This window comes from Lepus europaeus, chromosome 6, assembly GCF_033115175.1.
Source record: "Lepus europaeus isolate LE1 chromosome 6, mLepTim1.pri, whole genome shotgun sequence".
NCBI classification, from domain to species: Eukaryota; Metazoa; Chordata; class Mammalia; order Lagomorpha; family Leporidae; genus Lepus; species Lepus europaeus.
Window position 1 is genome coordinate 65672918 of NC_084832.1, and position 15476 is coordinate 65688393.

Consider the following 15476-nt stretch of genomic DNA (forward strand, 5'->3'; position numbering starts at 1 on the left):
GGCAGAGTGGACAGTGAGAGAGACAGAGAGAAAGGTCTTCCTTTTGCCGTTGGTTCACTCTCCAATGGCCGCCGCGGTAGGCGCGCTGCAGCCGGCGCACCGCGCTGATCCGATGGCAGGAGCCAGGTGCTTATCCTGGTCTCCCATGGGGTGCAGGGCCCAAGCACTTGGGTCATCCTCCACTGCACGCTTTTGTTTTTTTTTTTTTAAGACTTATTTATGTATTTGAAAGGCAGAGTTGGTGTGGGGGTGGGGGGAGAGAGAGAGAGAGATCTTCCATCTTCTGGTTCACTCCCAAAACAGCCACAAAAAGATGCAGCTGGGCCAGGCCAAAGCCAAGAGGCTGGAACTCCATCTGGGTCTCCCATGTGAGGGGCAGGGGCCAAAGCACTTGGGCCACCTTCTGCTGCTTCCCCAGGGAACTGGATCAGAAGTAAAGCAGCCAGGACTTGAACTGGTATCCATATGGGATACCAGCATCACACACAGTGGCTCAACCCACTGCATCACAACACCAGCCCCACAGAGGTGGTTGGTATAGCACAAGATCACCGACATACTTGGCCCCTTCTACATGCAGTCAATTTCCCTTCCGTTCCTCTGCCATGTTGTGACACAGCCAGGGGGACCTTCACCAGAACACTCAGTGCCAGGCTGATTGGACCCTCCAGCCACCAAGATCTTGAGCCAAATAAGTGTCTTTATAAAGGACCAAGCCTTGCCAGGTAAAGGACCAAGCCTAGCAGGTAAAGCTGCCGCCTGAAGTGCCAGCATCTTATATGGAAGCCAGTTCGAGTCCCAGCTGCTCCTCTTCTGATCCAGCTCTCTGCTGTGGCCTGGGAAAGCAGTAGAAGATGGCCCAGGTCCTTGGGCCCCTGCACCCTCATGGAAGACCCAGAGGAAGCTCCTGGCTCCTGGCTTCGGATCGGCACAGCTCTGGCCGCTGCGGCCAACTGGGGAGTGAACAGCCGATGGAAGAAGCCTCCACCCCCACCCCACCTCACATTCTCTCTCTGTGTAACTCAGACTTTCAAATAAATAAATAAATCTTTTTTAAAAATTAAAAAAAGTACCCAACCTTGAGTATTCTGTGAGATGAACATAAAATGGACAGAGACAACCCTCTGCTAACAATGCCCCAGTATAATTTTGTTGTCTTCTTTTTTTAAAGATTTATTTATTTATTTGAAAGTCAGAGTTACACAGAAAGTGAAGGAGAGGCAAAGAGAGAGAGAGAGAGAGAGAGAGAGAGATCTTCCATCTGCTGATTCACTCCCCAACTGGCTGCAACAGCCAAGCTGTGCCGATCCAAAGCCAGGAGCCAGGAGCTTCTTCCAGGTCTCCCACGAGGGTGCAAGGGCCCAAGGACTTGGGCCATCTTCCACTGCTTTCCCAGGCTATAGCAGAGAACTGGATCAGAAGTGGAGTAGCCGGGACTCAAATCAGTGCATGGGATGCCGGCACTGCAGGTAGTGGCTTTACCCACTATGCCACAGCACTGGCCCCTGACCTTTGTTTAGGAGGGCGAGCCACAGACTCTGGATTCAGATGACCTCTGATCTCATTTCCTCACCCATAAAAATCCATGAGGTTGTTACGAGGATGGAGGAGGAGAATCCAAGAAAAGCATTTAGCACAGCCCCTGGCACAGGGTTCAGTATGTGCTAAGGTGTTCCTGGGCCTTGGGTCCTGGACCAGCAGCTGGCCCTGGGCATGGGGAGTGCCATCGAGCAGAGAGCTCCACAGAACAGAATGTCAAGGGACACAATGACTGACCACAGGAGCCCCCTCACCTGCAGCAGAAGCATTCCAAGACCCCAGTGGATGCCTTAAACCCCACAGAGTACTGACCCCATGTATAATGTGCTTGTACCCTTAGACACTTATGATAAAGTTCATTTCTACATTAGGCACAGTAACAGATTAATAATAACTAATAAAATAGGAAAAGTATAACAGCATTATGAAATAATAAGTTACACGACCATGACCTCTCTTGAAAAAGCCAGGACAGATGCAAGGATATTTCCGAGAGTTCATGGAAAGGGCCCCGTGTTGTGGTGCAGCAGGTTAAGCCACCCCTGCAACTCATCCCATATGACAGCACTGGTTCAAGGCCAAGCTGCTCCACTCCTTTTTTTAATAGAAAGTTTTTATTTAATAAATATAAATTTCATAAGTACAACTTTTAGATTATAGTGGTTCTTCCTCCCATACCCGCCCTCCCACCCCCAAACCATCCCACCTTCTACTCCCTCTCCCATCCCATTCTTCATTAAGATTCATTTTTAATTATCTTTATATACAGAAGATCAACTCTACACTAAGTAAAGATTTTAACAGTTTGTGCCCACACAGACATTCAAAATATAAAGTACTGTTTGAAGACTAGTTTTACTGTTAATTCTCATAGTACAACACATTAAAGACAGATGTCCTACATGGGGAGTAAGTGCACAGTGACTCCTGTTGTTGATTTAACAATCAACACTCTTATTTATGATGTCAGTGATCACCCAAGGCTCTTGTCATGACCAAATGCTCCATTTCCAATGCAGCTCCCTGCTAATGTGCCAAGAAAGGCAGCAGATAATGGCTCAAGTACCTGGGTCCCTGCCACCCATGCAGGAGACCTGGATGGAGTTCTGGGTTTCTGGCTTCAGCTGGCCCAGTCCTGGCTGTTGCAACCATCTGGGGAGTGAACCAGCAGATGGAAGATCTGTCTGTCTCTCCCCATCTCTCTATCACTCTGTTGTTCAAATAAATAAATGAATAAAATCTTTCAAAAAAAGGAAAGATCATGGTAAAGAGAATTAAAAGACGATTTTAGTACAAAATGTTGAAATCCATGTATCTTTTTTTCTTTTTAAGAGCTTTTATCTATTTTAAGAGCTTTTATTTATTTGAAAGGCAGAATTACAGAGAGAGGGGGAGAGGGAGAGGGAGAGGGAAAGAGAGAGAAAGAGAGAGAGAGAGAGAGAATCTTTCATCTGCTGGTTCATTCCTCAAATGGCCAAATCGGCTGGGTCTGAGCCAGGCAGAAATCAGGAGCCAGGAATTCCATCTGGGACTCCCACATGGGTACAGGGGTCCAAGGGTCCAAGCACTTGAGCCATCTTTTACTGCTTTCCCAAGCACATTAGCAGGGAGTTGGATCAGAAGTGCAACAGCCAGGACTTGAACAGCAACCATATGGGATACCAGCATTATAGGTGGCAGCTTAACCTGCTGTGCCACCCTGCCTGCCCCTGAATCATATTTTTCTTACTACATGTTTCCAGGAGCGTTTTGAAGACTGTTCATATTAATATTTTCAGCCCACGGTTGACCATGGGTAACTGAAACAGCAGAGCACAAAGCTGCAGGTAAAAGAGGAGCTGCTACACTGACAGAGACCTCTCCGCGAAAACCTGGAGTGGCCCGCCCCACCTGCTGCCCAAGAGCGAGGACACCGAGGCCTGGTCCTCCCACACAGTAATGGTGGCGCAGCTGTCCTGGAGGTGGCAGGAGCGCCCCCAGGTTGCATCCCATGGTGTGAGGGAGGCTGTGGTGTGGGTGAGGGTTTTAATCTGCTCACAGCAAGCAGAGGCAGGTCGCCAGCAGAGCACTTAGCACAGCCTCCCCACCCATCTGTCTTCCCTGCTCGTGGCCTCTTAATGCTGCTGAGCACTACCAGGCAAACTGTGTGCTGGAAAAAGACCCCGCACAGGGTGCAGCCCAGCCCCACCACAGTGCATCTCCCTGCGCCTCCCCGCAGCAGCTCATGCTTGCCCCAGAGCAGGATAAACCACAAAAAGCTCCTCGTGCCCCACCCACCTGCTCACCAAGGTCAGGCGAATGATTTTCAGACTTTGGCTAACACAGACATGGAATCTGAAGCTATCTCATATTTATCTAATCCACCAACTTGCAAACCCTTAGGATCTGCAGCTAAATTGAGCAAATCCTGGGGTTTGCATTACCCAGAGAGCAGGAGGGACTTCCTGATGTTTGGCTGGGGACTGCAAATGTTTCTGGAGGCCCAACTGAATCTTAGAAAACAGAAAACAACCCATCCCACATTACATAATCGGGCCAGCAAAACATGCTTCTTATTAAAAAGGCAGCCAGTGATTTCCAGGGCTCGGACTGAGCTCTGCACCTTTTGTTTGGCCCTGAACCCACTAGTTTTAACCTTTCCGCTTCTCCCCATGTCTCAAGCACAGACACATGCAGCTGCCTCTCCGTGGCTGGCACACCTCTTTGTGTACTGTGCTGTGTGTTTCACTCGAGAGAGGTGAATAGGTATTGAAGCACAAGAATTATTAGGCTTGGCAAAGAAGATGAGATCAATAAAATGTTCCTATCACAAATAGGAAATGAAAATGAAGAGCTATCAAGGTTCTCCGAAGCAGGCCTGGTCCATACAAAGGTGCAACAAAAGCAAACAGATACTCACAAGGCCAGTCCCTCCAGAGTCACACATCTTACCCACCCTCCCCCATCCAGCATACCCACCCCTTAATCCTCCCCCCAGAACTTGGAGCTCCCCCAGGAAGGCCCCCAGCCCTGGCCTGGCCAACCCCCTCCCAGTACTCCTTAGCTCATCTTCATGACCATACGGTGTGAGGGAAGAACTGCTGGGGATAGTGAAATTGTGTGCTGCTCATGAGCATGGACTATGCAGGCAGTCAGTCTTAGCTTCAAATCCTGGGTCTGGGGCCAGTGCTGTGGCGTAGCAGGTAAAGTCGCTGCCTGCGGTGCCGGCATCCCATATGGACACCAGTTTGAGTCCCAGCTGCTCCACTTCTGATCCAGTGGGAGATGGCCCAGGCCCTTGGGCCCTTGCTCCCATGTGGGAAACCCAGAAGAAGCTCCTGGCTCCTGGCTTCAGATTGGTGTAGCTCTGGCCATTGAAGCCAGTTGGGGAGTGAACCAGCGGATGTAAGACCTCTCTTTCTCTCTTTCTCTCTCTACCTCTCCTTCTCTCTGTGTGTAACTCTGACTTTCAAATAAATAAATAAATCTTTAAAAAAACAAAATTCTGGGTCTGTCGCTTGACCCTAGGCAAGCTATGTAACCTCTCTCAGCCTCACTTTTCTTTTTTTTTATTTATTTATTTGACAGGTAGAGTCATGAACAGTGAGAGGAGAGACAGAGAGAAAGATCTTCCTTCTGTTGGTCTACTCCCCAAATGGCTGCTACGGCTGGCGCTGTGCCGATCCAAAGCCAGGAGCCAGGTGCTTCCTCCTGGTCTCCCATGCGGGTGCAGGGGTCCAAGCACCTGGGCCATCCTCCACTGCCCTCCCAGGCCACAGCAGAGAGCTGGACTGGAAGAGGAGCAACCGGACTAGAACCGGTGCCCATATAGGATGCCGGCCGCAGGCAGAGGATTAACCAAGTGAGCCACAGCGCCGGCCCCAGCCTCACTTTCTTCATCTGTAAAGCAAAGGTAGGAATACCTCCACCACCGGTGGCCCCGAGAGTTAAGTGAAATATGTGCATATATACGTAAAGATAAAAACACTCTCGACTGTCAGCACACAGCAAACACCCAGCAGTGTTTGGTGGATGGGTAAGTGGCAGAGCTGGTTTCATCCTGTGCAGGTACACACTTGGTTTCATGCTCTCATGTCACTGTAGATGTTTCAACACAGAGCCCCCCATTTTCATTTGGCACTGGGCTCAGCAGAGCCTGTAGCTATCCCAGCAGCCCCCTGGGAGGCCAGCTGTAGCTCTGGAGCAATCTCTGTCATGCAGTGGATGAGCCAAACCCAGGCATGACCCTGGGTGCAAAAGCATATTGTTGCACTTTTATTTTGGCAATGATGCCACATTTGGAACCAAGTCAATGCTGGAAATATTTTGCACTAAACCCATGCCATTTCATAGCAAGCTTCAAGGTATTTTTTTTTTCTTTAAAAAAAAAAAAAAAACAACTGGGGCAGGTGCTGGACTCCACTTGGGACATCCACATCCCATACTGGAGGGCCAGGGTTCAAGTCCTGGCTCTGCTTCCAACTTCAGCTTCCCTGTGAGAGGCAGCAGGTGATAGTACTTGGGTCCCTGGGACACATGTGGGAGACTTGGATTGGGTTCATGGTCCTTGGCTTCACCCTGGCCCAGCCCTGGCTGTTGAAGGCATTTGAAGAGTACACCAAATCTCTCCTTCTCTCTCTCTCCTTCTCTCCATCCCTCCGCTTTTCAAATAAATAAATAACTAAATACATCTGAACGGAAGGCCTGTAAACATGAATGTAAGCCTGGGCTCCAACCCTGAGTTTCAGATTCAGTAGACCTGGGGGTGCTGCCCAAGAATGCGTGCGTCTACCAAACTCCCGGGCGACAGTGGTGCTGCTGCTCTTCTGGGAGCCGCGCTTTGAGAAACAGCATCTGATATAAATGGCTTCCACCCATTACAGAGACAGAGCCACAGCCCAGGTACCTGTGCTTTGGCCCAAAGCCCTTCCTGGACCATCTTCTTGTCCAGTGGTTTTGCCTTCATCAGCCCCAGCCAGAAGTTCCCTTGGTTGTGGTTTTTACATTTGTCTGCTCCACTTGAACCAAACTTGCTCTCTGCCTCAAAATAATGTCTATGATGAACCTCGGGCTTCCTAGAAAAGAATGCTTTAACAACACCAAGTATTTCTGGCACTAACACGTATTATAAGAAGCATGAAGACAGAGCAGTTTATAGAGAAAATAATGTAATTAAAGATAAGCTTAAATCACTCCAAAGACCAAGAACCCAAAAGGTGGATCAATTTTGGGGGGGAATCCTTCTGGGTTTCATCTATGCCTATGTTTATTTTGCTAAAAAACAGAAACATTGCTTGCACACACCTAGAATATTGGTAATCAAGTTTTTTTTCCAAATCCATCTTTTAAAAGCCCTCTTTTCTGGGCATGCAACCTGCATTACTGATTTAGAAATTACAGTTCCCACTTTAAGTCACAGAAAAATAGGGCCTAGGGATCTATTTCCTCCACCACCACCCAGGGGCTGACAGCTCTTGCCCAACATTCAAGTGATGACAACAATTCTGCTGAGCCCTCCTTCTATACCCTGTCCAGGAAAATGCCCCTCGTGTGAGGACTCAGCCACAGAACTGTGCGAGCATACAGAGGGCCAACTGTGTTGGGAGCAAAAGGCAGCTTAGCTCCAAACAAAAGACCTGGGAAGAGCACACTGGGCACATTCCCACCTTGGTCCTTCCAGACTCTGGAGTTTCATGCAGATGATGTCCCTGAAAGATTTGCTTCCCTGCAGAGGTCATATTTTGGACTGAGCCTTTTATTCTGCCCTGAGCCTCTAATTTTACTATCCCAGCCTCCACATCTACAGAATGCAGGCACGGTCATTCTATGGAAAATGGAACAGTGGCTGGCCCCCTTGTCTCCCCACAATCCTGCCTGCATGTGGGTCTCTGTTTGAACCCAATGAGTAACCTTGATGACAAGAGGAGGCCCAACCGAGAAGGATTCTTACATACAGACTCACAAGCATACATCTCCACCCACACCCACACAGACAAAATGTGTACAAACATGAGCTTTATCCTCTACTTACATTTACAAAGTTCACCAGAACACAGAGTTTATGTTCCTGCTTGAAATTTTCAGCAAATTGGTAGATTTTCTGGGATCAGACAAGTTCATAATATATAGAAAAAAGGTCTAAACCAAAAATCAAAAAATGTAAAACTTTTTTGATTATTTATTTGAGAAAGAGAGTACACGCTCCCATCCATGCACTAGTTCACTCCCTAAATTTCCACAAGGGCTAAGACTTGGCTAAACCAAAGCCAGAAGCCAGGAACTCAACCCAGGTCTCCCACATGTGTGGCAGGAGCCAATCACTTGAGCCATCTCTGCTGTCTCCCAGGGTCTACGTTAGCAGGAAGCTGGAGCCAGGAGCCAGAGCCAGGTATCAAAACCAGGCACTACAATGTGGGATGTGGCCACCTTAACTGGCATCTTAACACTAGGCCAGACGCCTGACCCAGACTAATTTTTAGTTAACTTATTCATTGTTTTGCTATTAAGTTGTAGGATTAATAATAGGTCTTAGACATGTTTTTGTTGGAGTTGGCATTGTGGCATAGCAGGCTAAGCCATTGCCTACAACACCAGCATCCCACATAGGCGCCAATTTGTGTTCTGGTTGCTGCACTTCTGCTTCAGCTCCCTACTAATGCATCTGGGAAAGCAGAGGAAGATGGCCTAGGTGCTTGGGCCCCTGCTACCCATGTGGGAGACCCAGAAGAAGCTCCTGGCTCCCAGCTCCTGGTTTTGGACTGATCCAGTGCTAGCCATTGCAGCCATCTACAGAGTGAACCAGCAGATGAAAGATCTCTCTCTCTCTCTCTCTATATATATATATATATATATAGATATATATAGAGAGGGATATATATACATATATATATATGTATATGTATATACATATATATATATACATATATACATATATACATATATCCCTCTCTATATGGAATTCTGACTTTCAAATAAATAAATAAATCTTTTTAAAAAAGAAAGTTTGTGCTATATATAAACATACTTTATTTCTTTTAATGCCTATGTAACATCCCTTTGAGTTGGTAGGTCGCTGTTTTCTGCTGCCAATCATTTAGAGTTTTGTAGTCAATATATTGTTGTTAAAACAATGTGCTAAGAACATTATAAACCGATGACAACTTCCTTTGTTACCCTGAGTCCTTGCTCATGATGCTTATCAGTTTCTGCCTTGTTTTATGGCTGTCACTAGACACTGCTACATCCCCCAGGAGACAAAACTCCCTGAGGTAGGAGCCATGTCTAATGCCATCTCTTCCCGTATGGTAGCACATACAGTCACACACATGGTGAGTGTGTTAGTCAGCTTTTTGTTAAGGGAGAAGGTGTATTTGGAGGTTCATAGGTCATCAGGCAGCCCCACGAGTGTGGCATCTGATGAGTGCAGTGGATGGTGTAACACATGATGAGGGAGGGTCATATGGCAAGCCAGGAAGGACAGACAGAGGCAGAGACAGACAGAGAGAATGAATCCTAGTCCTCCATGTCCTCGTGTCTCTCTTCATAAAGCCTCCATGATTCATGGGGACTCCACACCCACAACTTAATGCAATCCAATGACTTTCCAAGGCTCTACCTTCAGACACCAAGGATTAAGTTCCATCCTTAATTAATTAACATAACACTGCAGATCAAGACTTTAACAGGCAGACCTTTGGGGGACATCCAGACTATGATCCAAACTATAACAGTAGGTGAAAATGTCCACTGTTTGTTTAGACCCTCTTTGCAAAGCCATATGGAAGCATCTAATGTACGGGAGGCTTTCCTCTGAGCTTCAGCAGACTTTTGTGACTTATCACCCACCAAAGGCAGAGGTTCCTCTGCTGCAGGGACCTGAACACTGAACCTGCAGACACGGATCTGGGCAACAGCCCCAGATAAAGCAGAGGAGTCAGTGCCCTGCCTTGGCTTCCCCACTCAGGGAGCCACAGAACACAAAGCATACCTTCTGTTTTAAAAAATGCCAAAACCTGTTGTTCTCTCACCCTGAGATCAAGGCTCAGAGAATGAGGAAACAGAAGCAATTCTACCCTTCATGACTCAGGAAGTCTGTAGTTAGCTTGCATACCATATTCAGCTTCTGTCTGGCAGAACCAAATATTCCTCCGTCTTCAAAGGACAGGCAAAGTATTGTCTGTACAGGATTGGGTTCTTTGCAAATGTCTGCGAAGGTCCTCAGCCCACCGGAGCAGACACAAGGCTGCTGACTCACACTGGGATCAGCTGGAAGCCTGCACCAGGGACTCCCAGCTGAGTCTCCACACTTGAATGCCAAGGCCTTCCCTAAACCTCGTCCCGGACTCCCTTCTGCCCAACAGTGCTGCACAGCACTTTTGCAAAGTCTGGGCTAAAAACAACAGAAGCAGCAACACTCAAGCACATAAAAGCCCATTCTACTTTGCACACCTCACAAGCTCTTTGAGCTTCCTGGAAGCACCTGGGGTGTTTCAATGAAAAGGAGGCAGTGCCAGGGACAAGAGAACCACATTCCATCAGGGAGCCTGGTAGGATGGAGCATCCTGAAAGGAAGAAGGAAATCACCCATCTCCCTCTGGAGCAAAACAGGAAGCCAGAAAGTTCTCAGAAGAAAAGGCCAGCGGCAAAGAAGGGGCCAGCATTGTGGCACAGGGGTTAAGCCACCACCGGCAATGCCAGCGTCCCAAATGGACATCAGTTTAAGTCCTGGCTGCTCTGCTTCCAATCCAGCTCCCTGCTAATGTGCCTGGGGAAAAAGTAGAAGATGGCCCAAGTTCTTGGACCCCTGCACCCACATGGGAGACCGAGATGGAGTTTCTGGCTCCTGGCTTCAGCCTGGCCTAGCCCCAGCCATTGTAGACATTTGGGGAGTGAAGCAAAAAATGGAAGATTTCTCTCCCCTCTCCCTTCTTCCTCTGCCTTTCAAATAAATAAACAAATCTTTATTAAAAAAAAAAAAAAGGAAGGAAGGAGAACAGGTGTACATGTATACAAACCCCAACCTATGAATACATACAATAAAAAGGTTCACTCTGGGAACCACTGCCCCCCTGTATCCTTTAAGCCCTGGGACACAAGTGTGATTACCAAAATGCAACAAAACTCAACTGCAGATGAGCCTAGTGGCCACTGTGTGGCCTAAAGTCATGAAGTGACATCATGGGAACTGACCTCCCTATGTCAATTCCCACAATTAGTAACACAAATTACTGCATAGATATGCTCTCAAAAGTAGAAATCCTCCTGTAGGAATGTGGTGGTATTTAATATTAATGATGAACACTAGGCAACTAAAGCAATCCTACTTGAAAGACTGGAAAGCCACTCTGGTCTGGGACAGCTGGAGAGCAGAAACCCTGTTTTCATCTTGGAGTTTGATGCTGAAGGGCTCAGTCCTCCACAGGACACTAGGGCATCAGTAGCACCTTCCAGCCACATCAGGAGGGTGATAGGAGTTGAACAATTGCCTAGGCCCCTGGCCCTCTGTGATCTTTTCTTCTAAAATCCACAACTCCAGTTTAATCATGAGAAAGACATCAGACAAATCTCAGCTGAGAGACTTTCTACAAAATACCTGATTGCACTCTTCAAATCCATCAAGGTCCTCAAGAAATAGGGGGGTGGGGCTGAGAAATTGCCATGGCCAAGAGGAGCAGAGGAGACATGAGGAATAAATGTAAGGGGGGGACCCAGAACAGAACCAGGACATCCGGGAGAAACAGGAAATCTCGATTAAGTATGAAGTTTAGTTAATAACACTGTATCAGTATTGGTGCATTCGTTGTGACAAGTGAACCATACTCAGATGTTAACAAAGAGAAAACTGGCCCTGGGGCAAGTGGGAACTCCACTGTTTTCACAACTATTCTGTGCATCTAAAACTATTCTAAAATAAAAGATTTTGTTTTAAATGTTGGGGCTAGCAATGCACAGCAGCGGGTTAACCATTGCCTATTATACCAGCATCCCAGATGGGCTCAGCTAGTCCCAGCTGCTCCACTTCCAATCCAGCTCTCTGCTATGTCCTGGGAAAACAATAGAAGATGGCCCAAGTGCCTGGGCCCCTGCACCCAAGTGGGAGACCTGGAAGAAGCCCTTGTCACCTGGCTGCAGATCAGCTCAGCTCTGGCTGTTGTGGCCATTTGGGGAGTGTTCTAGTGGATAGGAGACCTTTCTCTGCCTCTCCCTCTGTCTGTAACTCTGCATCTCAAATAAATAAATCTTTTTTAAAATAATGAATAAAGTAATGTTGCTCCTGTTATTCACAGGAGGAAAGCAGGGCTCAGGGAAACTAAGAACAGTGCCCATGCTCACAGGGCAGGCAAGTACAGAACCAGGACTCACACGGGAGGGAGTCCAGTCCCTCCCTGCACACCTGGCCGCTGTGTGAGCAGCCTCTGGCCTAGGCGCCTGCCTTGGGCTGTGGAGAGGGTACCTCTGTATAACAGGGAGGATGGCAGAGCCCAGGGGGCCCTAGAGTCAGGAAAACACACCCAGAGATCAAAGCAGGGGTGCCACCGCCGCCTCGGACCCTCTGAGCTCTGCGTGCTGGAGGCCACTGACGATCACAAAGGAGAGTGGGTTTCCTGTGTGTGTGTGTTCTAGTCCCTTCTACATGCAGACATGAGGGTGAGAGGGCAAAGGGTGAAGGGCTCGCTCTCCGCAGCCCCCCAGGAAACAGGCTTACTCCCCTTTGCAGCTCCGGAGCCCTCCCAAAAATGAGGGAAGTGGATATAAGGATAGGTCAATATTGTAAACAGAGCCACATTATCATGTTTTCATATAAATCCACTTTGTAAAAAAAACTGTAGCCCAAACCCCAGTGAGCTGGAATCCAAGCAAACCTTCCTCTGTCCACAAGATTAGTATTCTTGTTGCATCCCGTAGCAGCAAAACTGAAAGTTATCAGCAGGCAGACAGCCAGCTTTCAATCCCAGGCACCGCAGCCTGCAGATCGTAGCAGCACTTGCAGACATTAGAGAAGATTTACAGACCCTCACCGTCGCCGCCAGCTCCGAGCCTCTGTAAGGCATCTGATGGTGTGACATTCATCTGTGAGCAAGGGAAAGGAACAAAACATAACCACAACCTTCGGGAGCCATGCAAAACCCTCCGTGTGAGGTTGGGGCATTCTTCTCTCTGGCCATGCCAAGTCTGAGAGGCAGGGCTGAGATCGACCACCCACTCCACCCCCAGCTTCCCTCTTTTGGGACTCCCAGTTGTGGGGTCTGCTGAAGAAGCAAGCAAAAATAGAGTGGTAAAAATGGAATGTGCCTATTCTTTAGTTACAGTGAGCTGGGGTGCCCAAGGGTCATCCCCAGGGGTCCTCTCTCTCCATTTGACCGCGGCGGCCAGGGTTTCCCATGTACGGCCCACCTAATAGGCATAGGATTTGTGCAGTGGCATGGGCTCCACGTTGAGAAGGGCCTCATGCTTGGTTTAATACTCTGCCTTCACCATCTTGAAACTGCCAGTAACTCAGACATAAGGGTCCCCCCTTTTCATTTGGCACCGAGCCCCGCCAACTAAGTAAGCCAATTGGGGTTCCCACCCTCTCAAAAGAAGACCACAAAACATGGGCCATGTCTGCAGCTCTTAGAAAGTAACTCTCCAGGGGCCAGCACTGTGGCTTACTAGGCTAAGCCTCCACCTGTGACACTGGCATCCCACATGGGTGCTGGTTCTAGTCCCAGCTGCTCCTCTTCAGATCCAGCTCCTTAAAAATGTACCTGGGAAAGCAGTAGATGATGGCCCAAGCGCTTGAGCCCCTGCACCCATGTGGGAGACCCAGAAGAATCTCCTGGCTCCTGGTTTTGCATCAGTGCAGGTCCAGCCATTGCGGCCATTTGGGGAGTGAACCAGCAGATGGAAACTTTCTCTGTCTGTCTCCCCTCTCTCTATAACTCTGCATCTTAAGGAAGGAAGGCAGCCAGGAAGGAAAGAAGGAAGAAACAAAAAAGTTAAGTAGCTAAGTAACTCTTATGGGCAGGTATGGTATGCCCCTATCGCATACAAGAGCATCTGCATTAGAGTCCAGGCTTCACTCCATTCCAGCTTCCCCCTAGTGCTGATCCTGGGAGGCAGCAGCCACGGCTCAAGAAGTTGAGTTCCTGCACCCACCTGGGAGACCTGGATTGAGTTTCCAGCTCCCAGCTTCAGCCCAGCCCTGGCTGTTGTGAGCATTTAGTAGCTGTCTGTCTCTCAAACGAATTAAAAACAAACAACAACAACCAAAAAAGCAGTTCTCATCAAGACCACAATGCTGTTGATTACTCCTCTTAATGGCAAGCCACTGGGTGAACTAATCCATGTCTTGGTGGCCCCTTGATGCATCTTCACAACGGGGCTCCTCTGGGGTGGAAAAGGTAGCAGTGCCGCTGTCCAGTGTAATGTTCCTGCAGCAGCAACCGGGCTGCTGGCTTCTGCTCGCTTCACAGGCAGCCCAGGGCTGCAGGGTCAGACCTTAGTATTCCACTTATTTTGGGCCAAACTGAGCAATTCCAGGTAGGTAGAGCACTGTTGGCTGAGGCTGCCTCTCCAGTGCAGAGGCACAGCCACGGGCAGTTGCCCAGCGAATGCGGGCTGGTGCCTAGCCTCCCTGAAGCTGACCACAGAGGCAGGAATGCCCGGAGAATGGGGACTAGCCACTCACCTGGTTACTGCTCTCCCCATGATCTCACCTCTGGCCCCTTGAGCTTGTTCTTGTCCTGACAAATCAGGTAAACTGTGCCACCTGCTGGAATTCAGAGAAACCATCTGTGAGTCACAGCAACAGCTATGGAAACCAGGTTCCCAATGGAAAATTGAGACGCATGGAAGACTCACAGCAAGAATACCTCCATTTGAGACTATTCTGGAAAATCCTAATGCTTCATCCACACGTAGAGTGGTAAGGTAACAGTGAAGGTGACAATAGAATGAATTTTCTCTCTTGCCCATCTGGGCTGGCAGCACACCTGGAATAACATCTTTTTTTTTTCTTTTTAAGGATCTGGACACAATAAATTCTTGGCTATCTTGCATTGCCAGCATCTTACCTTCTGATTCAGAGATCTCAACCCTGGGGAAACTTTTAAAGATCTAGATGATTGGCCCAGGCCTCAGTATGTTTCTTATTTTAATTTGTTTATTTGAGAGGCAGAGAGATAAACAGAGATGGTTCCCATCCACTCCTTCACTCCCCAAATGACCACAATGGCAGGGGGACTGAAGTCAGGGCCAGGAGTTATATCCAGGTTTCCCATGTGGGTAGCAGGATCCCAATTACTTGACTCACCACCACTGCCTCCCAGGGTCAGTATTACCAGGAAGCTGGTGTAAAGAGCCAGGGTCAGGTACTACACACACCTAGGCACTTCAGTATAGCACTCAGGCATCCCACCCAGAATTTTAGCTGCTAGGTCAAACACCCACTCCCTGGGTGGGTTCTAAAAGCTCTGCATATGATCTCACATCCAAAGTGGAAAAGCACTGGCCCAGCCCGTAGAACGGACTCAATAAACAGTTACTGAATGTGGAATCCACAGATGGTTCCGCATATCCCAGCAAATACCATGGCATCATCAGTCAAGGATCCTCTAAAGGAGGATGCCTTGGCCACATCAGTAAAGAAGCATGGAGGGTGGTGCAGTGGTGTAGCAAGTAAGGCTGCCGCCTGCAGTGCCAGCATCCCATATGGGTGCCAGTTCGAGTTCCGGCTGCTCTACTTCTGATCCAGCTCTCTGCTGTGGCCTAGGAAAGCAGTGGAAGATGGCCTATATCCTTGGACCCCTGCACCCACATGGGAGACCCAGAAGAAGCTCCTTGCTCCTGGCTTCAAATTGGCTCAGCTCTGGCCATTGCAGCCACTTGAGGAGTGAACCAGCAATGGAAGACCTTTCTCTGTCTCTCTCTGCCTTTGGCTCTCTGTAGTTCTGCCTTTCAAATAAATAAATAAATAA